The following is a 24,622-nucleotide window of genomic DNA, read 5'->3' as shown; positions in this document are numbered from 1 at the left end:
ATTCTAATGCCAAGAATACATGCTTTGTACTCAGCCATGTTATTAGTGCATCGAAATCTAAGCTTTGCTATTGCTGGATAATGTTGCTCCGATTCAGATATCAACACTGCTCCAATTCCTGATCCTATAAAGTTTACTGCTCCATCAAAGAACATTCTCCACCCAGGATATGATTCTAATATGTCTTCCCCTACAAACAATACTTCTTCATCAGGGAAATATGTTCTAAGAGGTTCATATCCTTCATCTACTGGGTTTTCAGCAAGGTGATCGACCAAGGCTTGTCCCTTGATTGTTTGTTAAGTTATGTACACAATATCGAACTCACTCAACAACATTTGCCACTTTGCTAGCTTTCCTGTGGGCATTGCTTTCTGAAATATGTACTTGAGCGGGTCCATCCTCAAAATGAGATGTGTTGTATAAGCCGACAGATAATGTCTTAATTTCTGAGCAACCCAAGTCAAAGCACAACAAGTTCTCTCTAAAAGGGTGTAACGAGCCTCATAAGATGTGAAATTTTTGCTCAAATAGTATATAGCTCTCTCCTTTCTTCCAGTCTCATCATGTTGTCCCAACACACACCCGAATGCATTGTCTAAGACAGATAAATACAATAGTAAAGGACTGCCTGCACGTGGTGGCACCAATACTGGTGGATTCGAAAGGTAACTCTTGATGGTGTCAAAAGCCTTTTGACATTCTTCGGTCCATTTGGTTGGTGCATCTTTCCATAGTAACTTCAATATGGGCTCACATATCACCGTTGATTGAGCTATGAATCGACTGATGTAATTCAGTCTCCCCAGAAAACTCATTACTTCCTTCTTAGTCTTTGGAAAAGGTAAGTCTTGAATTGCCTTGATCTTGGAAGGATCAAGGTCGATACCTCTTCTGCTAACTATGAATCCGAGTAACTTCCCTGCATGTACTCCAAATGCACATTTGGCTGGGTTCAACTTCAAATCATACCTACGTAACCTGTTAAAGAACTTTCCCAAGTGTGTCAGGTGATCCGAACTCTCGCGGGATTTTATGATGACATTGTCCACATACACCTCAATTTCTTTGTGGATCATATCATGAAAAATGGTGGTCATAGCTCTCATGTAAGTGGCTCCAGCATTCCTGAGGCCGAACGGCATCACTCGATAATGGTAGACTCCCCAAGGTGTGATGAATGTTGTTTTTTCTGCATCTTCTTCATCCATTAGAATCTGGTGGTATCCCGCAAAGCAATCCACAAAAGATTGCGACTCATGCTTAGCACAATTATCGATGAGTATATGGATATTCGAAAAGGGGAAATTATCTTTGGGGCTCGCTTTATTGAGATCCCGATAATCCACGCATATCCTAATTTTTCCATCTTTCTTTGCCACTGGAATAATGTTAGCCAACCAAGTGGGATACTTGGTCACTTCAATGACTTTTGATTCGATCTTCTTCATGACCTTCTCTGTTATCCTTAAACTCATATCTAGCTTGAACTTTCTGTTTTTCTGCTTTACTGGCAATATTCTGGATTGATAGACAGCTTATGGGAAACAATATCAGTGCTTAATCCTGGCATATCATCATAAGACCAGGCAAACACATCGATGTATTGTTTGAGCAGCTTGACCAATTCTTCTCTTTCTATTGCTGCCAAATGGACACTGACTCGAGTTTCTCTGACCGACTCGTCATCTCCTAGGTTTACTGTCTCTATTTCATCTAGGCTGGGCTTTCTATAGTCTTCAAGTTGCCTCAAGTCCTCGGTAAGGTGTTCAGGCATCATAGTTTCCTCATCATATTCTTCACATTCATCTTCATCGACCTTACTTAGTTCACCGTGTTCGTGACATGTCATGACATTGGCAGGTTTAGATTCATTTTTACTGAAAAGAACAACAAATCAACCATGTTAGATAGAAAGAGTTTAAATGTATTTATTGGAGAATAAGTCACAATGACAAGATAATCAATTTAAAATAAACGAGGCTTTCATTGGGATTTTAAAAAGGCGTACAAACTTTGGTCATGACTCATGAGTAATTTCCTTTTTAAACATTACGATGAAAAATAAAGTGACATAAATGGTTGTTTCGGCCCTCGTCCGAACAACACCAATTTTCAAAAATAGAACTTCAAATCTTGTCTTTGTCTACCAAGCCATTCGATGGATCATAAGTGGAGTGGCCATCCAATTTTGTAGCATCTCTCCAGGTCCGGCATCTCGGATGGTGGGTGTTATTGTGCATTCTGCCGAGATCACAGCACAATCTTCTTCATCAAACAATCTTCCCATCTATTCCACTAGACCATCAATCTCAGGCTCTAAAGCTTTAGCAAAAAATGACTGGTACAATACTGGAATAGGCTTCGGTATATCACAGTCATGTTTCTTGCTTATTTCTGCTTCAAACAATTCTTCCTCTGTTAGGGTATAACCGACACCGAATCGGAAATTTTGAAGTGGTATAGGAATTGGTTCAGATATGCCATCCAAATTCGTGCCTAACCCACGCCTAAGTTCAAAACCACTTCTCAGCATAGTTGTGGCTAGCATTTTATACACTTGCGGCATTGGTACTTGCAGTGCCGTATCTTCAAAAGCAACATTCATTATCTCCACAATATGAAAGTCAGTACTCTGAGAAGACTATTCAATAACTGGAATGGAGAAACCAGGGTAACTACGATTACTCCCTTCACTATGGATGACGATTTCATGATCCTCCCAGATGAATTTCAAAAGTTGATGCAATATAGATTGGACTGCTCCAACAGTATGGATCTATGGTCTTCCTAGCAATAAATTGTAGCTCGTAGATATACCCATCACTTGGAACTCAGTGACAAATTCTGCAGGCCCAATTTGGATACACGTCTATTTCCCCTATAGTCTCTCTTTGCGAACCATCAAATGCCCTTACATTCATGCGGCTTTGACGGATTTTCCCTACATCATATTTTAGCTAAGTCAGGGTTGATAATGGGCAGATATTGAGCCCTGAGCCATTATCAATCAATACTCGAGCTACAAACTTGTCCCTGCATTTGACAGTGATATACAAGGCACGGTTATGCATCACTCCTTCGATTGGTAACTCTTCTTCTCGAAAAGAGATTTGGTGACTTCTAATGACATGACTAACCATAGTGAACAGATTCTCACCACTTTTTCCCGTCGATACATACTATTCATCAAGTACCTTCAACAGTGTTTTTCGATGGTACTCAGAACTCATTAATAAAGCCCAAATAGAAATTTGAGCTAGAGTCTTCTCCAAATTCTTGACAATGGAGTACTCCTTAGGTTGCATTCTTCGCCAAAACTCTTCAGCCTCACCCTCTGTGATCGGCCTTTTTTGGTTCTCGTTTATTCGTGTCTCCTGAGTTAGTTCTTCTGGAATGTAGCATCTTCCAGAATGTGCCATCCCTTGTGCGGTAGCCGCTTGGACAACAAACCTTTCTTTGGACTACTCATTGCTTCTTTCCTTCACCAAAGCAAATGCCTGATGAGGTACAGTTATTACAATAAAATTTGGACGGGCCTTTATGGTCAATGAGGCCACTGTTGGTATAAGTAAGTTGACAGTTGCTTCACCGATAGTCCCATTATCAAGCCAATCTTTGTCTCGTTCAATAATGTTGATGGTAGCTCCTCCATGATTCGGCAATGGGTTAAGGTTCACATTGGGGGCAGGGTCTTGGAAAGTGATGACTTTGTTATCGATCAAGTCTTGAATCTTATGTTTCAGATTGATGCATCCTTCTGTATCATGTCCTGCCCCTCCAAAATGGTACGCACAACGTTGATCCACTTGGAAGAACTTTGTTGTGGGATTGATTGTCCTTGCGTCTACCGGTTTGATCAATCATGTCGCTCTTAGACGCTCAAAGAGTTGGGTACATGTTTTTGCCAAAGGAGTGAAAACTCTGGGAGGCTTTCTTTCGAGGTTAGGGCTGGGTAGGTTGTTGGTATATGGGTTGTTTTGTTCGGGATTTTGGTAGACTGGTGCATTGGCTTGGTGATTTGATAGTGTATTTTGGTAGGTTGGTGGTTGATTTTAGTAGATAAGCGATGGTGCTTGGTAGTTCTGTTGTGCATAGTAGATTAGGATTGGAGCTTGTGGAGATGGTGGGTAAATATTTGCAGTAGGGAATTTGTTGGAGTTTTCAAACCCAAAATACCTTTGTGGCCTTGGCCAAGGGCTAAAAGATACAACAGACACGTCTTCTTTCTTTTTCCTAGCGAATCATGTGGCCATGGATGGTGAGGATTTGTTGGTGGCCTACAAGGCAGTGAGACTTGGGACCTTTCCAGACCTGAGGCCATCCTCTATGGCTTCTCCTATTCTAATCAGCTCCGAAAACTTCTGTCCCATCATGGACAACATCCTTTCATAATACTCGGGCTCCTGAGCTCGAATAAAAGCAGAGGTTATTTCGCTTTCAGTCATCACAGGTTGTACATTTGCAGCTTGTTTCCTCCAGCGGCATACATATTCACGATAGTCCTCCGTGGTCTTTTGCTTGATTTTTTCCAAATAGTATCTGTCAGGGACAACTTTGACATTAAACTGGAATCTTTCCAAAAAATCTTTGGCCAGAGCCCCCCATGTAGACCACTGACGGAGTTCTTGAGATGTAAACCATTCTAACGCCTCCCTACTAAGGCTTCGACTAAACACCCTCCTAATTAATGCATCACTTTTCCCGATACCCATCAGTTTGTCACAATAAGCTCGTAGGAGAGCCAAGGGATTACCAATAGCATTGAAGGTTTCAAATTTTGGAATTTTGTAACCTTCGGGTATTTCCAAGTCAGGGTGCATGCAAAGGTCCTTATACTCAAGTCGTGTTACTTTCCTCGAAGATTGGATACTTTTTACTGCTTCGGAAATGGCATCATTCATAACATTCATTTCTTGTTCACGTTTTTCTTCTCTCAACCTCCACTCCTTCTCCATTTCTTCATAGTGATCCAGCTCCGGTTGAACGGGAAAGCTAGGACATGGCTCAGAGATTGTATAGGCTGGTGGAGTTTGAAATGTTACGGACGGGTGTACAGGCAGGCTAGGCAAAACATTTGGATTATTGGGGACTGGGAGTGGGATTTGATAGGTTGGCATGAAGTTTTGGGAGTGATTAGTGTTAGGTGCTTGGTTCTGATTTGGCAGAGGTGGTGGTGTTTGGTAAGAAGTGTTGGCGTAAGGAGCGTTGGATACAGTTAAGTCAATGGTATGAGAATTAGGGGTGGAAGTGATAGGTCTTGTGGTATGGGTAAGAAAATAGTTGGGTAATGGAGAACTTAGTGATGGAAAAGAAGGAGGAGGTCTTCTAGTTTCGAGGGGGGTTCATTCGATGCAATGGCCGGTTTCGCTTTGTTCTGTTGAAGCTCTTCTTGCATATCTGCAATTCGTTGCATTAACTGAGAGATCAATTCACTCTGATCAGTGAGTTCAACATTTCTGATGGTCACATCCATTATTCCCGTTTCGCCGGAAGTACCAGTCATGTTGCCTTTGCCTTTATCCAAAGAACGATCAGGGAAGGATGGTGTGATTGCCTTAGATCTTGTAAAGTAGGGATGGTCGGCCAGTTTGATTTCAACACAGATCAGTTTTTACCTGTAGAGAAGAACAACTCAAAAGACATATGTGTTAGTTTTTGTTTTTAACGAGATATGCAAATAAGTTGACATCAAGATAAACACACAAGTGTCATTTTGCTTCAAGTAGATTAATCCACAGAAATATTTTGGGTGAACGGGAGGACTTAAATGGAAATAATTTTTTCTGTAATTGAATTGGGAAGGTCGACTTGCATAGAATCATGCTAACTTATTCCACTCATATTCTTTTGTAAGTGAAATTCTTCAGAATCTTTCACTAATAAGAGAGAATAAAAATCGAAAAGATAGGGACCAAGCCTTAAGTAGGCTGCCTACGTATCCACCAAGGAAATCAAGCCAATGTAGTTCGAATTACATAAGATAACTAAAACATACCTTTCTCGAAATTGATAGAGACTAGGCTCGAAAAGAGCTTCCTACGTACCCCCTATAGGCTCAAGTCTCGCATAGTTCTTGATTACAATAGAACTTAAAACAAAACGACAAACATGAGAAATGCGTTACATGAACCTAAATCTACCCAAAGACTTCTTTCCTTCCTTCTTCAACTGTAGGGTGATGATCCGGTGCTCTCGTCATCTGAACCTACCTTTGTTTTACCTTTTCCCCTCATGGAGGAAGCATTCCCAAAATTTAGTTTCTTGATGTCCCATTCAATTTCGGGGATCCTTGCAGATGCTTTAGTGATATTAATTATCTCTTGATCAATTTTGGCAATCTCTCTTTTCACTGAGATTGTTTCCATGTCAACCTCAATAATTCTCTCTCGTAGCATCCATTCTTGGTCCAGTATTGCAAGTCTCCTTTTGGTTGCAGCTATCCTCTCTTTAGTCTCGACAAATTTTTTGAACATTGACTTTTCAGTTTCTTCCTCACTTAACCAAAGCAATGGGTGGGATTGGTGTGTTGATACTTTTTCCAGACATTATAGCAAATCGACCTCTTGTGATGGACAAATAAAAACTTAGGAGATTTTTAGAGTAAACGGTTTATATATTTCTGAGAAACTTGGACAACATTTCAGAAGTAATTTGGACGGACTTTGTTGTTGTGAATTTTAACATATGCTTAGAGTGCTCTAGGAAACAAGAGTGGATTAATTCTGCTTTAGACAAGGTGACACATTACAACACAAAGAAATCATATCAGGTAGCACACAAATAATTTATATCACGTCCTAAATTTGTGACTTTTTTATGCCAAAGGTGGGCATATCGAATTGAAGGATGTATGACGTCATTTGAAACATTCTATTGCCTCATAAAATTAAAATTTATACAAACTTTGCAAAAAAATTAAATGGGGATACCTAATAGGGAAAAGGGATACAAATAATCAGTCTCACGCAGGGGTACAATCCTAAACTATGATTCCACGGAAGGTTCTCCATTCTTGAGCTTCTTGCTATCTCTTAATGACAACATCTTTAGATGCAATGGTAATTTGATCCTTCTTTGACTCGAACAAACTGTTAAATTCCCAACCCCAAGAGACAATATTTTGTCAAATGACGTATACATCCTTCAAATATAAACACATAAGTATGGTTGTCTTTTATTGTCCAATGGGCCAAATAGACACAAGGTGGACTTCTAATGAGCCCAAACACGCCTTAGGTGTTGGGTCAACTTAGTTCAAATGCGCTAAATTTGAGATTTGGTTTTGCTCTATGCTAGTTGACTAAGAGTGGGGTTTATTTGAAGTGGACTGGTGACCCAAGCGGACAACTTGGGATGGAGCAGTTAGCGACCGTTGACCATCCAGTGGCCAACTACATTCGCTAGGGTACCTCGAGAACAATTTGGTTAACGAACAATTGCGGCCCACATAATCGTCCTTTAAAAAATGTCGTTTGACAAAATAGATGATATGCATGCAATGACAGTTGATATCACAATTTAGGCAAATAAAATACATATGAGGGAAAACAATTCAACAAATAGTCAAAAATAGTTAAGTTATTATGGTTAGAACCTAATTAACTCCCTAGAAGAGTCGTCATTTCTGTTATGCCGTAATTTGACTATCTCTAGAAAAATCACTTTTTTGAAATGTTCTAACTATAAAACAATTTGAGAAAAATACTTAGAAAAGAGTCGCCACTTAATTTTCTAAAGAAATTAAGAAAACTTAATTTAAAAAAACTCTAACAGATTAAGTCTTTAAAAATCTAGAGAAAATGGGTAAGAGGTTCTTATTTACTCTTCAAGAAGGTTTTTAAGGCATTTGAAGCGTCCGCTAACACGCGGTTATCCTACGACTTAGTTATAATATATTTTGACTATTTTCATGAAAATGGTTTAATATAATAATATTTATTTACTATATTCGATTAACATGAGAAAATAGATTAAATAAATGACACATTTTATTTTATTTTATTTTTTAGAGAAAGGGGACCTAAAATGAAACATTTGAATTAAATGCAAGTGGTTAAAATTTAACAAAACTAAATCGATTAAAATTTATTCGACTCATAATGATTTGAACTAATTTGGATCATCTAGAAAATGAGGACTATCTTAAATTAATTAAAAAATGAAACGAAACCAAAGTTTTGACTAACTTTGAGAAAGTGACAAAGTAAAGAAAAACTTTTTTTTTTAGTTTATTTGAGAAAATACTCTAACTTAAAAAAATTTAAAAAAATGAGTAAAGAAATGTTATTAAATAAAGAGCATATTTTTTTTAAGAACAAATATACTTTATTAAAGATATAAAAATTTGATCGGTATACTTGACATAAAATACAAGAACACAAAAGATGTTTTAAAAGTAAATCAACATAAAGAAAATAATTCATCCTTTGGGGATCTAAGTAAGTTAATTAATAGTTCTAAACTTAGAGTTAAATAAAATTAGTCAGACATAATTAAAACAATTAGGAGAGTGAAAGAGATAATGAAATTGGGGCAATTTCGCTGCAAGTTTTTGGGTTTTAACCCAATCCCGTTTTTGTATACACCTATTGTATATTAGTGTATATCATTGTGTATATCAGCTCTTTCCATGTATCTCTTGCTTCTGAAGACTTGTATTTTGCCTCAGACCTATATTTTCACACTTTTCGACCTGTATATGAGTGTATACCAATGTATATCAACGTATACAGGCTGTATCTCAGCCTATTTTCAGCTTTCTGAGACTTGTATATCTGCGTACTGTTTTGTGGAAGCTTCCGAAACTCAAATAATTGTGAAGGCTGACACGAGTAAAAGGAGAATTCGGATTTCAACCCGATGAAATGCAAAAGAGGGGAGTCCCGATGGACTAATACCAGAGACAAGAAGGATTCCCATGTAACAAAAGATAAAAGAACAAACTTACCAGCTGTTTGTGGGAAATAACATGGCCAAAATTCACTATGATCATATTATGGAATAGAATATATATTTTGATCATCACATAATTGCAACAATAATGAAAACTAATTAGCTATTATTCTAATCTCGACAAAATTACGGCTGCATGTTTATTAAGCAACACATCCAACAAAACATTACATTTTTTAACCAATTTGTAATTTGCAAAAGAAGTAGACAAAATAACATGGAAACCAACATCCACACATATTCCAACGATAGACCAATGATTTCAACTAGCAATCACACACACTACTTATACCCAGATTAAACAGATTGAAGCATATTTCACGAGATAAACTAACAAGAAGAAATCAACAATTGAAATCAATACTAACTAACAAATAAAATAAAGATTTGGTTGAATAAATTTCTGATAGAATAACCCATTAAGCCTAGCACGAGGTCAACTTCAAGGAAGCAAACAAATTGATTTGTCTTAGACGAATCCAGTAATTGGCAGCATTTTATAAAGTTTGGTTGATATTTTGATATTAGCAACTATATAGATCTAAAGCTAAAGTAAGATCCGAACAAGGCATGTTGGACAATAAGACAATCCTAAGATTCAAAAATGGAGAAAACCAACTGTTAACGTCAACAAACAATAGATAGAATGACAAACAATCTTCATGTTAACTAGTTAAAGATTTGCCCCTATTTTCAAATAGAAAATGACATTAACAGTAACCGAGTGAATGCACTCCTTGATGTTTAAGACAAGTTGGTGCGATAACCATGTTGAGAACTTTTAAGTCCAACAATCAAACACATGGATCAATGTAGACTTAGCATATATTTAAACAAGTATCACATTCGCAACCCAATAATCAAGTGTTGGACATCTAATTTAAAAGCTCACGGATAGGAATTCGGTTGAAGGAACGTGAGTGTTGGAATAAGCCAAGGTTTGGAAAGTAACAAAATCTCGTCCTTGTCCTTAAGTCAACTACAAGTAGCAAATAATGATTTGGCAAGCATCTAAATGAGACAGAGACATAAACTCAATCCTAACATGACAAATTGGACCATTAGATGGTAACAAGACTTAATGAAAGGGGAAGGAGGTTATCACATCTAGAAAACGACATGCTACTACCCCATTTGCTGATTCCGAGATTCCAGCGATTTTGAAGACAATAACAAGTAATAACTAACAATGAACAACAGAAGGACGGACACTTGGGCAGGCCAACGCAAGCACGACAACATGTTCAACTCGGCAAATTCAGGTGTATAACAACAGAGACATACTAACAACTTATATGAATATGGAATTTGAGAACCCAAATTAGAACATCTTCAAACAAACCCCAACTTTGAACTTGAATAGCCTCCTTTTACTCGAAATAAACACATTAAAGTTATTGTCACAGCTACTTTAAATGAATATTATTGCGATAAGGCATCCAAGCTGATTACTTTAGCAGGAGAGGTTAATTTATAAGACGATGAGTGAAACGAGACCTAATCTTTTCTATTACAGTAACTTCCAATGCAAATTGATAGCATCAAACAACTTATCAAAATTTACAACATGTTCATGAAAGTAGCATTTTGAACCAGTCGCATTATCAATTCAAACAACCTTAACACATATGACTCGATGTATATTCGGAAGTAAGTAAATAATAAGAATGTGAGCTAATCTTAACAATTTTTCCAACCAAACAATGGAAGTTATAACTATGGGACTTGACAAGGAAGTTAAATGAAAGCATGATCATGATATCAAATAACATTCAGATAACATTGATGCTTATCAGTCATACCTATATGATGGCTTGTAACACCCCGTATCTGAAAAAATAGACCAAATTGTAGATTTTTGGTGTTGCAGGTGACACTCACGGCACCATCCATGGACCGTAGGAGGACCTACGGTCCGTCCTGCAGGTCCGTGGGTCGTGTCAGCAAACTCCCCCAGAACTCAGCTAGCAATTCGGCCAAGTGTCGACCCACGGCCGGACCTACGGTCCGTAGGTCAGGTCACGGACCGTGGTTCGTGTCCGTGGATCGATGCCCCTAAAGCCCAGCTTCAGTCCCGATTGACGGTTGACCAGCACGGACCGTCATTCGATGCACGGTCCGTAGGTCTGACCGTAGGTGAGGGTAGCAGCCAGTTAGATGAAAATTGTGATTGGGTCAACTTCAGTTGGTCATAACTGTTAGAACAAAAGGAATTATGTGTCTCATGACCTGTGATATGATAGATAATTGAATCCTCTTTCCAACGCCATCAAGTTTTCAAAAATCCGACCTCCGAGTAAAAAGTTATGTTTGTTTTAATGAAGCCTTGTCGGGCATACTCGACCCACAACTCCAATCGACGGACCATCGATTGACCTACAGCCCGTCAGTCCAGTCCGTCGGTCATTCCGACAGCAATTAAGTCAGGGGTCTTTTGGTCTTTTCCTATTTCTTTTAACCCCTAAGGTACATCGTTTAGACCCTAAATCATGAGGTTATAGTCAATTTAAGCCTAGAAACATAACTAGAACTTATCCAAGTCAAATCATTAATCAAAACTTAGAAAATTAGAAGCAAGAGAGGAGAAAAAGGTCAAGAACCCTAGTTCAAGAACGCAACAAGGTTCCATCAGTTCCAGCCCCGAAATCGAAAGATTTCTCCGTGGAATTCATCACCAGGTATGTGGGATTTCACTAGTGGGTTCCTTTCGTCCATTAGGTCCTTAGAATTCAGTCAGATTCTTGATTCCATGATTATGAACAGACTTAGGGTTTCTAGAATTTCAACAAATCATCATGAATTAGTTATTTAAATGTTTCAAATCAGATTATCATGTTATTTCTCAGTTTATTGCATGAATTTCAGAACCCTAGCTATGTATTCCTTTAGTTCTTGAATTACACATGCTAGGTCAGATATCTCAATTATTCAGTTATACATGCCTCAATTATTAATGCATCATTATCATATTAATTGTTGCATTCTCAATTTGCATGTTCAGTTTTGAGCTATCCAGTATTTTACAGAAATTCAGTCATAACCAGTTAACCACTTAATTCATTTGGAGTAGCATAATACCGAGTTGGACTAGGGTTCAGCGTACCCATATAGTCCCAGAACTACGAGCCACGTAGGTGTAAGTCCCCTCTGTAGGCAACATCAGTTTAGTGATCACGCCAACATGCCTCTATACCTCTGGCAGGGTATATTAGGTCCTCTCGATGGGGCGTGTACATCAGACTCCACATTTAGCTCATGTGGTTTTATTGTCGGTTATTAGTAGCTCCCACAGTTCAGTCAGACTCTATTGCATTGACCACATTTACAGTTCATTCAGTATTCAGTCAGCATGTTATAAATTGGTCATTGCATTCAGTTAGCTCAGTCTTTAGTATCTATATCATGTTCAGATTATTCATTGCTTTATTGCTTTGTTCAGTTATATGTTCTTTCAGCTTTACTCTATCTTGCATGCTCAGTACTTTTCAAGTACTGACGCATACGTGCGCTACATTTTCTCGTGATGTAGGTTCGGGTTCTCATCATCCAAATCACGCTCAGATCATTTCCCAATCTTCAGTTCAGCAGCATCAGTGGTGAGTCCTCATTCTTCGAGGACTAGTGACATATTTATCTTTATTGCTTTTAGTCTTTAGTTTCAGTTTTGCTAGACATAGTTGGGGCATGTCCAAACATTTTTAGTCAGTTTAGAGGCTTATTTCAGACATAGATAGATTCAGCTTAGTATTGAGTTAATATATTCCTTGTATTAAACACATCAGTTTTCATTTATCTCAGTTATAGTATATGGGTATTCCCCATCTTTTCATCTTATTTATGATTTAGCTTCCGCACAGTTTCTATTATTCAAATTATATTTAGAATGCTCGTGATCATACCAATAGGGTTAGCTTGGGATCACTTGTGGTCCTAGGTCCCGTGTCCACGTCTCGAGGGTAGCTCGGGGCGTGACATGGCTAGATCGAAGGAAACATAAAAAGATTATGCTAAAGGCCACACGATTAATTTGGACCAACATAAAAATAGATTCACACGATACTATAATGTATCTCAAATTATAAATAAGCATATCAACATGAAAATGGGTACTTAAAAGAAGAACTACAATATTGAATAAAATTTTCAGATTTTGACTAGTGACTAACATAAAAAAAAAAAACAGAGCTACACTTAAAAGAAAGACAACAATTAAATTTTTTTTGCAACCCCATTTCGAAGACAGAATGTGAAAGGCACGACACATATTTAGGAAAAGACCAACTATGAGCATACGAATCAAATTAAAACAAGACTAAGGTGAATTACGAACATGATATCGCAAGCTTAAAACACAAAAGGATATGGATAGTGTTCGAGTCGAGCGAAAAATAAAAGTAGATACTACGAGATTAGGTAAACATGATAAGAATCTATTACAGTAATTCAAAACGACAAAGCGAATAACCAAAGGACACTGAAGAAGCAAAGTTGTACAGTAAATATACCCTAAACTGAGACCAAATGAACAGCAGAAGATTTCGAACAAGCTCATTGTCCTGGAATCAGGGGAAAGCTACGCTAAAGAGGAATAAAACATTAAGACAAGGAACTAACCACACTTAATAATAGAACTCATATAAAAAAATGAACACACAATGTTGTATTGAATCAAAATGTAAGAGGGGGCGGAATTTCCTTTCTTGGAGCAGCGAACTGGGACAACGAGCTTGAGAGGGCAACGATTCTTCCACCACAAAACCAAAATACGAATAGTAAACCAAGAAAATCTGAATGGGGACCTCTCGAAACTTAGAACAAGAAAGCTAAATATAAAATTTTAAGTGTAAAGTTACTACTGCCAAAGAACTCAAAACTCAAACTCAAACTCCGAAAAAAACCCCTTCCCATCACTTGAGCATGAGAAACTACTTATAGGGAAAGATTGAGCGATTTAGGGGGGAAATCCGTTGGGGAAATTCAAACAAAAAATATTTGAATTTCTTTCCTCCTTTCCAGATTAACAGTGAAAGAGATTTGAAGATCTTAGAAAATGGGGAGAAAGGAAACAACAATGTGATCGATTAGGTTGCTAGGGTTATGGGTTCTGCAGGGTAGTTGGATGAGATTTTTGGATTTGCTCGGATTTTTCACTGGATTTCTGGGTTTGCGTGCTACGTTCTTCGCTGGAAGAAGAAGAAGAAAACGTACAGGGATAGCGTATGTACTACTGTACATATTGTTGTTGTACATTGTGTATGTATTGGTGGATATGGGTTGGGTCTTTTGGAAATGAGAATGGGCTGATGTGTTTGGATGAAGAGTTCTTAGTGGGCTGGTAATGGGTTTGAGGAATGATTTGGTGTTGGAAATTGTAATTGGGCCTTTAGGAAGTGGCCCAAATTTCTTAAAAGATGGGGTAAACAATTGACTACATATTATTATTTAAATAAAATGAGTTAATATAAATGAATGAATGAACTTATTAATCTTAACGAAATAAAACAATTAATTTACTTGTAAACAAATTTACACAAAAATATAAACATAACTTAAACTTAATCAAGCAAAAAAAATTTTTTGTTAGATGATTTTCGAATATTCTTAAAACATACTAATTATATACATAATTATATAAAACACGTATATTATTTTTTAAAAAAAAATTATAAAAAATAATACAACTATTTAAAATAACTTGCAAACTATATTATTATTTTTTTAACTAATTATTTTAAATTGTTTGAAATTGAAGAAGCTCAATGATTAATCTATAATGTGGAGGTCTAAAATTGGGTGTCAACACCTCTTTTGTTCTCAACTTGCGAACTTGACAATCTAGAATCTGAACAGGAATCTCCCCATAAGATAAGATATCCTTGATCCCAATATTTTCAGTTGGTATGATTAATGAAGGATCACCCATGCATTTCTTCAACATGTAGATGTGAAACACCGGATGAACTGCGTCTAACTCTTGTGGTAGCTCCAACTCATAATCTACCTTACCAATCCTCTTGGATATTCGATAAGGTCCAATATACCAGGGTCTAAGTTTCCCCTTCTTACCAAACGTTGTAACACCCTTCATGAGTGAGACTTTTAGATATACCCAATCATCTACTTCAAACTCTAACTTCCTTCTCCTAACATCAGTGTAGGATTTTTGACGACTCTGTGCCGTTTTCAACCTCTCTTGAATCACGTTCACCTTTTCCATAGCTTGATGAACTAATCTGGTCCTATCAACCCTGCTTCACCAACTTCAAACCATCCAATAGGAGATCTGCATCTTCTCCCATAAAGAGCTTCATATGGAGCCATCTGGATGCTAGAGTGGTAACTATTATTGTATGCAAATTCAATAAGGTGTAGGTGATCATTCCAATTACCTTTGAAATCAATCACACAGGCCCTCAACATATCCTCTAAGGTCTGAATAGTGCGCTCTTCTTGACCATCTGTTAGAGGATGAAAAACAGTACTCAAGTTCACTTTTGAACCCAAGTCTTTCTGGAATGACTTCCAAAACTGTGCAGTAAATTAAGCACCCCTAGCTGATATAATCGAAACAGGGACTCCATGAAGTTTTACCACCTCCTGAATATACAACCTGGCATAATCTTCTGCTGAAAGGGTAGTCTTTACCGGCAAAAAGTGGGCTAATTTTGTCATTCTATCAACAATCACCCAAATGGAGTCATGTTGCCTGCGAGACCTTGGCAAGCCTGTGATGAAATCCATGTTTATCATCTCCCACTTCCATTTCGGAAGTTCTATATTCTGATCCAAACCACTGGGCCTTTAGTGCTCTACTTTAACTTGTTGGAAATTTGGACACTTAGCAACAAATTCTGCAAAGCCCTTCTTCATACTATTCTACCAATATACCTCTCTCAAGTCATGATACATCTTTGTGAAACCCGGGTGAATGGAATATCTGGAGCTATGAACTTCCTCCATGATCCTCTCTTGGAGTCCATCCACCATTGGTACACACAATCTACCTTGATATCTCAGTACGCCATCTCCCCCTTGTTCAAAAGCCATAACTTTCTGCTTATGAACATTTTCCTTCAATTCAAGCAAAATGGGATCTAGGTCTTGCTTCTCTTTTACTTCTGACACTAATGATGATTCAGCCCCATTCATCACCACTACTCCTCCTTCTACGAAATCCATCAGTCAGACTCTTTAGCGTGCAAGTCTATGCACATCTTTCGCTAACTCTCTTTTTTCCTCCTCCACATGGGCAATACCACCCATAGACAACCTGCTTAAAGCATCAGCAATAACATTAGCCTTACCTGGGTGGTAAAGAATACTCATGTCATAATCCTTGAGTAATTCTAACCACCTCATTTGTCTAAGATTAAGTTCTTTCTGAGTGAACACGTATTGAAAACTCTTGTGATCAGTGAATACATCAACATGAACACCATACAAATAATGAAGCCATATATTCAAAGCAAGTACTACAACAGCCAACTCTAAGTCATGGGTTGGGTAATTCTTCTCATGAACTTTCAACTGTCTGGAGGCATAAGCTCTAACTTTACCATTCTACATTAATACACAACCCAAACCAACTTTAGATGCATCACAATACACCACAAAACCTTGAGTACCTTCTGGTAAGGTCAACACTGGGGTAGTAGTCAACCTCTTTTTCAATTCCTAAAAGTTTTTCTCACAAGATTCAGACCATTGAAACTTCACTATTTTCTGAGTTAACTTGGTCAAAGGGGACGAAATAGATGAGAACCCCTCTACGAACCTTCTATAATATCCAGCCAAACCTAAGAAACTCCTAATATCAGTTGGAGATGTGGGTCTAAGCCAAATCTGTACTGCCTCTATCTTTTGAGTATCAACTCTAATTCCATTGCCGGAAACTATGTGGCCCAAGAATGCCACAGACTCTAGCCAAAACTCACATTTCGAGAAATTAGCATACAATTCCTTATCTTTCAGAGTCTGAAGAACTATTCTGAGATGGCTAGCATGATCTTCTTCATTCCTTGAATAGATTAGTATGTCATCAATGAAGATGATAACAAACATATCCACGTAAGGTTTGAAGACTCTATTCATAAGGTCCATGAATGTTGCAGGTGCATTAGTTAAACCGAACGACATGACCAGAAACTCATAATGACCATAACGGGTCTTGAATGCTTTCTTTGGAATATCACATTATCTTACTCTCAACTAATGGTAGATAGATCTTAGGTCTTTCTTAGAAAAACAAGAAGCACCATGAAGTTGATCGAAAAGATAGTCAATTCTTGGAAGAGCATACTTATACTTGATGGCAACCTTGTTCAACTGGTGGTAATCTATACACATCCTAAGGGAACGATCTTTCTTTCTCACAAATAAGACCAGAGCGCCCCAAGGTGAGACACTTGGTCAAATGAAACCTTTCTCTAAAAGATCTTTCAACTGCTCTTTAAGCTCTTTCAACTCTGCTGGTGCCATTCTGTATGGCGGAATAGATATAAGACAAGTATCTGGAAGAACATCTATACCGAAGTCTATCTCTCTCTCAGGAGGGACTCCGGGTAGATCATCTGGAAAGACTTCTGGAAACTCTTTTACAATAAGAATTGACTTAATAAGCGGTATCTCAACTCTTGAGTCATTAACTCGAACTAAGTGATATACACCCCTTAGAAACTAACTTACTTGCCTTAAGGTAAGAAATGAAACAACCCTTAGGCACTGGTGAACTATTTTTCCACTCTAAGGCTGGCTCATTTGGAAACTAGAACTTGACAACTCGAGTTCTACAATCAACTGAGGCATAATAAGCATGAAGCCAGTCCATACCAAGAATGACATCAAAATCTACCATGTCTAACTCAATTAAATCAGCCATGGTACTCTTATGATTGACGGAAATGGGACAATCACGATAGACTCCCTCTGCTAGAATAGACTTACCAACAGATGTAGAAACATTGAATGGTTCACTAAGTTGCTCAGGAAGAACATCAAAATTCATAGCAACATATGGAGTTACAAAATATAAACTCGCTCCTAGGTCTAGCAAAGCATAAACAGTAAAGTCAAAGACTTGGATCATACCAGTGACAACATCTGGAGAGTTCTCTTGCTCTTAGCGATTAGTGATCGCATAAAGGCGGTTTGCTCCTCCGCCAATACCAAAAGTAGCTCTTCTAGGTGCAGTCCTGTCTGGTGGAGCAACTAATGAAGATTAGGCTCTATTGCCCTGACTTCCACTACCTTTCCTGTTCTTAGGACACTCTTTCATGAATTGGCCCTCTTTCCCACACTTGAAACAACCTGAATGGCCATCACGACACTTACCTGGGTGGATTCTACCATACCTAGTACATGCAGGAGCCTAGTTACCTCCTTGTGCCACACTACCTTGAGACTCTGCAGGTCTAGCCCTGGAGTTCTGCGAATTCTGACCATTATACTCACATTTGTTTCTAGGTTCAGGGGCACTAGTAGATGATGGAGCAGGTCCTTTTTTCTTTTGCTGAAAGGACGAACGGTTCACATTACCTTTCTGATGCCCAGACTCATTCCCTGTCTTAGCTTTCTTATTTTTGAATTCCTCTCTATCCCTCATATTCTCTTCCTCAACCTGCTGCACATAGACCATCAACCTTTATATGTCCATGTCCCTGATTAGCATCGTAGACCTACCTTCCTTTCTCGATTGACGAGATAGCCCAGCAACAAACTAGCTCATTCTACTCCTTATGCTCGTAACCATCTCCGGAGCATAACGGGATAGTTGGGTGAACTTCAACCCATACTCATGAACACTTAAGGAATCCTGCTTAAGAGTAAGAAATTCCCGTACCTTGGCCTCTTTCAGTTATCGGGGAAAGAAACGTCCAAGAAAGACTCCTCAAAACATGCCAGACTCGCAGGCGGTGCATCATCAGCTCTACCCCCCTTCCACTGGTCAAACCAAGTTCTAGCAACATTCTTCAGTTGATATGCAGCTAACTCAACTCTCTCAGTATCAGCAACATGCATCACATCAAACACCTTTTTCAGTTCATCAACAAAGTTCTTCGGAACCTCAAAAGTGCTTGAACTAGTGAAACTTGGAGGATTCATCCTCAAGAACTCACGAATACTTGAAGTGTCAACCTCTTCTTGTTGAGCTCCTCTTTGTTGCCCAACCTGGTTAGTCACAGCTTGACTTAACATCCTTATGGCTTCTCTGAACTCAGCATTGGTAACTTCCCCTAGGGGTTGCACTTCACGTGCATTTGGTTACTCCTGCTTCTCAACATTCCGTATAGAAAGACGACCTCTGATAGCTCTTCGTGGAGGTATGATTATTTGAAACACGCACAAGCACGGATTACAAGGAAACTTTTTAGAGATCAAACTCCAACGCACGAAATGAGTGTGAAAGAAATGAGAAATTTTCCTAAGTGTTGCAGACTCCTAATTATAGATGTGACACGCTTCACACCGATAACTAGGACTCTACAGACACAGCTTCATAGACTCCTTAGGACTTTTGAACTTTGTGCTTTGATACCAAGTTTGTCACTCCCCGAGCCTACACCCTAAACGTGGCTGGCACTCAAGAACCATTGCTGACCCCAAGCGAACCCTTGACCTGGCTTACTTACTCAGCGGAAAACTATATGCATATTTATAATGATCAAAAGCACTATACTCACTTGAATAATATCATAACTTAGAATGTTTAAAAGTCAACATTCAACTTGGCCAAAATGGCAACCTCAAGTCTCAAAAACATAAGCCAATAATAAAGTAGTGACAAATTAATTTAACTAACTGACCGTCTATCTGTGAAGCCTCTAAACAACTGAGATAAATGTCAGGACAGGCCCACGACATCCTAATGAACTAATAATAAAACTGAAAATAATAAAAGAGAATCCTCCGGAAGCAAGGAGGCTCACCACAAGACTCTGAGTGCTCAAACTAACTGGATCAACGAGGCACTGGATGCTGATCCTGGTTACCTGCATCTGCATCATAAGACGATGCAGGCCAACTGGCATTAGTACATTGAATGTAAGAGTATGCGAGTTGGAATGCTAAACACAACTTAAGCTTGAGAAGAATCTGGAAGGAACACTTACCATGGCTTTACTCAACTCCTGAACAACTCAACTCAATATAAAGCAATTAAACACATGTAGTATATATGTAGCTTGTAAAACAGTGGAAAACAACTTAGTTTGTTAAAGAAAATGCAATAACAAACTCAACTTTACTTATATAATAAAGTAATATAGTTTTTGTGGGAGATTCTCTAACCGACAACCACCACTATGAGTCTAAATGGTGATATAACGTCTTGTCCACGCTGCCGGAACTGTCCTATACTTTGCCGTCATATAGAATGCTTAACTTAGTGGATCCACTAGCGTATGCTAAAAGCATCTTAAGAAGTCAGCTATAAAGTATGATCTGTTACTACCCATGATGGCTACATGGTTTATAGAGACTTGAGTTAATACGAACTCGCATCCCCATATCGGTACTCAATACTACTCCCAAAATATACTTAGCTCATATATTTTTAAAACAAACTTTTTTCTTTGATTTGAGATAATTACTCAAAAACTTAGCTTAAAAGCTCCCTTGGAATCGATGTTCCCTTTCTTGCTCAAATGTGAAAACATTTTAAACTCTTTGGGAATACATAGTCCCCATATACTTCTTTGAAGAAATGAACATTAAATCTTTACTCTTTGCTTAACTTAAAACTTAAGTCTTAGAACAAAGTTAAAACGTTTGTGAAAGAGTTTTGAAAACTTTAAAGAACTTCTCTTGACTTGCTTCTTAACTCCTAACTTGACTCTTAACTTTCCTTGAATTGAATTATGGATTCAAGGATTGTGATTTGTGATAGGAAAGATCTCATGATGTTTAGGAATGAATTTAGATAGCTAAACATGAGAAAAGATCAAAAATTCATTGTCTGAGGGTGGGTCCGCGATGCGGAGAAACATTAAAATTTTTGTTTTGAAAACAACTTTTGAGGCAGAACGGTCTGTGATTGCTCCACGATATGAAACCATTTTTCCCAAATCTGGGGAGCAGGTCCGCGACGCGAAGGCACTGCCCAGATTTGTCTGACGAAATGTTTTTCTTCGTTTTACCACTCTAAACCCTCTAAACTCCATGGGTTCTTTCCCCAAACACTTAGAATCATCTATACCCTCAAATAACATCAGATTCCACTCGAAAACACAACTAATAATGTGAATCAATCTCAAGAAAACTCCAACAACACAACCCAAACGGATTCAAACGAACTTCATCAAAAATTCAAGGGATTTACTTTCAAATCAATATACTTTGCTGAAATTGACCAAGTTGGGCGCGTGGGTGAACTAACCCAACGCTATGTGATCTCACATACCTTGTAGGGATCACCCCCAACGAAAACCACAAGCTAAACTCGACGAAATCGATTAATCTCGAACGTTCTTCTCCTTTCTCCTCTTTTCTCCTCTTCTCCAAGCCCTAGCGTAAAATTCACTTTTCTAAACTAACTAAAATCTGAATTTATCCCAATTAAACTCCTAAAAACGAATTAGAATAATTAGGTAAGGAAAAGACTAAATTACCCTTCCAAAATCCGGATTGAACTTTCCTTAGTGATGATACTAAATTTTGCCTAGGAACTTTTACGACTAATCATGTATGTGATAATATTAGTTGTGGAAATCTAGCTCTATTTCACTAGCCAACAAGTTTGATACCTCATGATTGTGTTTGTACTGCAGCAGGAAGCAATCAAAGCCTTTGTACCTGTCAAATTCGTTGTTAAACAAAATTATGCAATAAAAGTGGTTATTAATGATGTTAATTGAGTAATCATGCATGTCCATTTAATGATTGATAATAAATAAAAATAAATAGATATCAAATGTTGAACAATATTTTTTATGAGTGGAAAAGCTTAACTTTAAAAGTTGTGAGATCAAAATAGCAATTAAAAGTTGAACAATATTTTTTCCCTTCAAACAAGCGTTATTAATAGAGCAATTTTGTAATTTTATCAAACCAATGTAACATATAAAATGACACATGTCAAAACAATGTAATAATAGATTATATAAATCATTATTATCAGATAAATTTACTTGCCTTTTGCATCTTCAAAATTAAAATGGATAGATAAAGTTAATTGTTCAAGAATATCATTAGGTGCCCACTTAAATGACCAATAAATTATATCATTTTTGAGAGTAAATAATCAACATAAAATTTTAAATCAATATACAATCTATAGGTATAATCATTGCGAAATTTATTTAACAACTTTGAAAGATAAATTTTGTTATTTAACTGCATCATTTTTTGTCTCAAACACCATTAAAGTTACAATTTCAAAAGGTAAGTTCGTTTTCTTCTTTTTATCCACTAAAAATAGAAATTAGCGACGAATAAATTATGTAGTTAAACAAAAAAAACATTTCTCATATTTATCGATTAATTAATAAGATATTATAAGTCACAAGATATTTAGTGACAGATTTGAAATAAAGTTTGTAACTAATATCATTTTATTTTTCTATTAATCGAATATAGTTGTAGGTGGAAAGTAATTTTAAACATTAAATAAAAGTTTGGGGTTCGGGCTTTGAGGATTAAATAACATCTGATAGGGCGTTTTACCCCCAAAATGATACTTTCTGACTCAAATCTACATTAGTTGGATGGAAAATGGGTATCAAACAATTTGTGAAAGAAAAAAAAACTTCCTATAACTATCCACAAATTTATATTTTATTTTAATTTTCAAAGTTCGAATAAATGGCATTTCCTATTAAAAATATTTCAACCCGATTATGAATTTTAGATTTAACATTCTTTTTTATCCATTAATATGTGGAAGTTATATTTACCATTTGGGACTTATTTGAGAGGTTTATGTTGGGACCCAAAGGAAAAAGTTGTGTTTTGAACAAAACAAAACCATTCTCGATAGCATCAGATTTTGTTTTACTTAATGTTGTTATAAGTCTTCGTCTTTGTAAGAAAATAAGTCTTAATTGTGTATGTGGAAACAATATGGCATCATGGTGTAATAAGGAGCCTCGCGATATCTTCAATTGTGATTGTGGATGACTCTATCATGATCACAAAGGGAAATAATGTCATGAAAATAAAAGTGAAAATCAAAAAAATTTAATTCATTTCAAGACTTTTGAGGATTTTGAAGCTCCACCTAGGACAATTATTTTCTACCTGAGTTCCTAAATCAAATCTCTAAATCAATCCTACGAGTCAGTCCTATGACCCGTCAAACTCTCTACAGTTCATCGTATCAAGTCATAGGTCCAATATTTAGAAACTTAATTTTCCAAAACTCAACTTTGGTCTATGACTTCCTTCCTATGACCCATAGGAATTCCTACGGTTCGTAGGTTGTACTCATAGAAACTTGCATTAGTCATTTTTTTTGGAATTTTCTTTCCTTTTGGACATATCAACTTCCGAAGTTTTTACAGAAAAAGACTCAAATATTCTTTAAAATAACTGTATGGCAGACCTACCATTGCAACCTACGACTTGTAGGAATTCTTACAGACTATACTGGTCAATCGTAGTTTGAGTGACTGGGCCTAAAATTCATCTAACTTCGATGAGACCTTCCGACAGTCTGTATACCCAAACCGCATAACTCAAATTTTACCCAAAAATTTCACCAAGTTTGGATTGCTTCTAAGGAACCTATCTATGGTCTGTAGAACATCCCACGACCTGTTCTAGTCAAAAGTTGATCAAGTTATTGAAATTTCAAATTTCTCAAAACATGACCCACTTCCTACGGATGTACTCTATGGTCTGTAGAAGCATTTACGAGAGTCCGGAGCCTAAAGGGCAAAAAAATTGTCAAAAATTCCAAAAGGGCACATCACTTTTTATTCTAACCAAAAGGGCAAAATCGCTTCATCAGCAGCGATTTTCCTCTGACAAAATCTAGCAGCGATTTCGTCTAAAAAGTTGTTTTTAATTAAAAAATCGCTGCTGTGGCAGCGATTTTGTAAAAAAGAAATTTTTTTTTTAACTAAAAATCGCTGCCATTGTAAAAAAAAAGAATTTTTTTTTTTGCTTACACATCGCTGCAGGGGCAGTGTTTTTCATGACTATTATTACTTATTAATAATATAAAAATTATAAACAAGATGACAGTATACTCAATAAAATTGTTGAAGCATGAGAAAAACTGAATTATATATCATAAATAATATAAAAGAATATTGAATTAAGTTTTTTTTAAAAAAAAATTCTTAACCAAATTCGCTGCTATAGTAGTGATTTTGAAGAAAAAAAGTTATTTTTTTTTGAGAAAATATGCAGCGATTTTTATTTTTGTTTTGTTAGAAGCCCTTTTGGTTAATTTTTTTTTTGATGTGCCGTTTTAGTTTTTTTAAAGAAAAAGCAGCGATTTTTAATTAAAAAAAATTACAAAATCGCAGCGATTTTTAATAAAAAATCATTTTTATTTTATTTTTTACAAAATCGCTGCCACATCAACGATTTTTAATTAAAAAAAATAGAATTTTTTTTGAGACGAAATCGGTGCTAGGGCAGCGATTTTGTCATTTTGTCAGAGGAACACGGCGATTTTGCCCTTTTGGTTAGAATAAAAAGTGATGTGCCCTTTTGGAGTTTCGGA

At 37.0% G+C, this 24,622-nt stretch overlaps 1 protein-coding gene across 3 annotated transcripts in view; it reads right to left on the bottom strand.

Moving 5' to 3' along the window:
* LOC125875232 (probable serine/threonine-protein kinase PBL9) overlaps window positions 1–24,622 on the bottom strand; it is a 1,122,098-nt gene that overhangs the window by 656,263 nt on the left and 441,213 nt on the right. The gene's annotated exons all lie outside the window — the stretch shown is intronic.

The sequence above is a fragment of the Solanum stenotomum genome, chromosome 8, assembly GCF_019186545.1.
Source record: "Solanum stenotomum isolate F172 chromosome 8, ASM1918654v1, whole genome shotgun sequence".
NCBI lineage: Eukaryota > Viridiplantae > Streptophyta > Magnoliopsida > Solanales > Solanaceae > Solanum > Solanum stenotomum.
The sequence above is the reverse complement of the archived record's forward strand: the minus strand, read 5'-3'. Positions and strand labels throughout refer to the sequence as shown.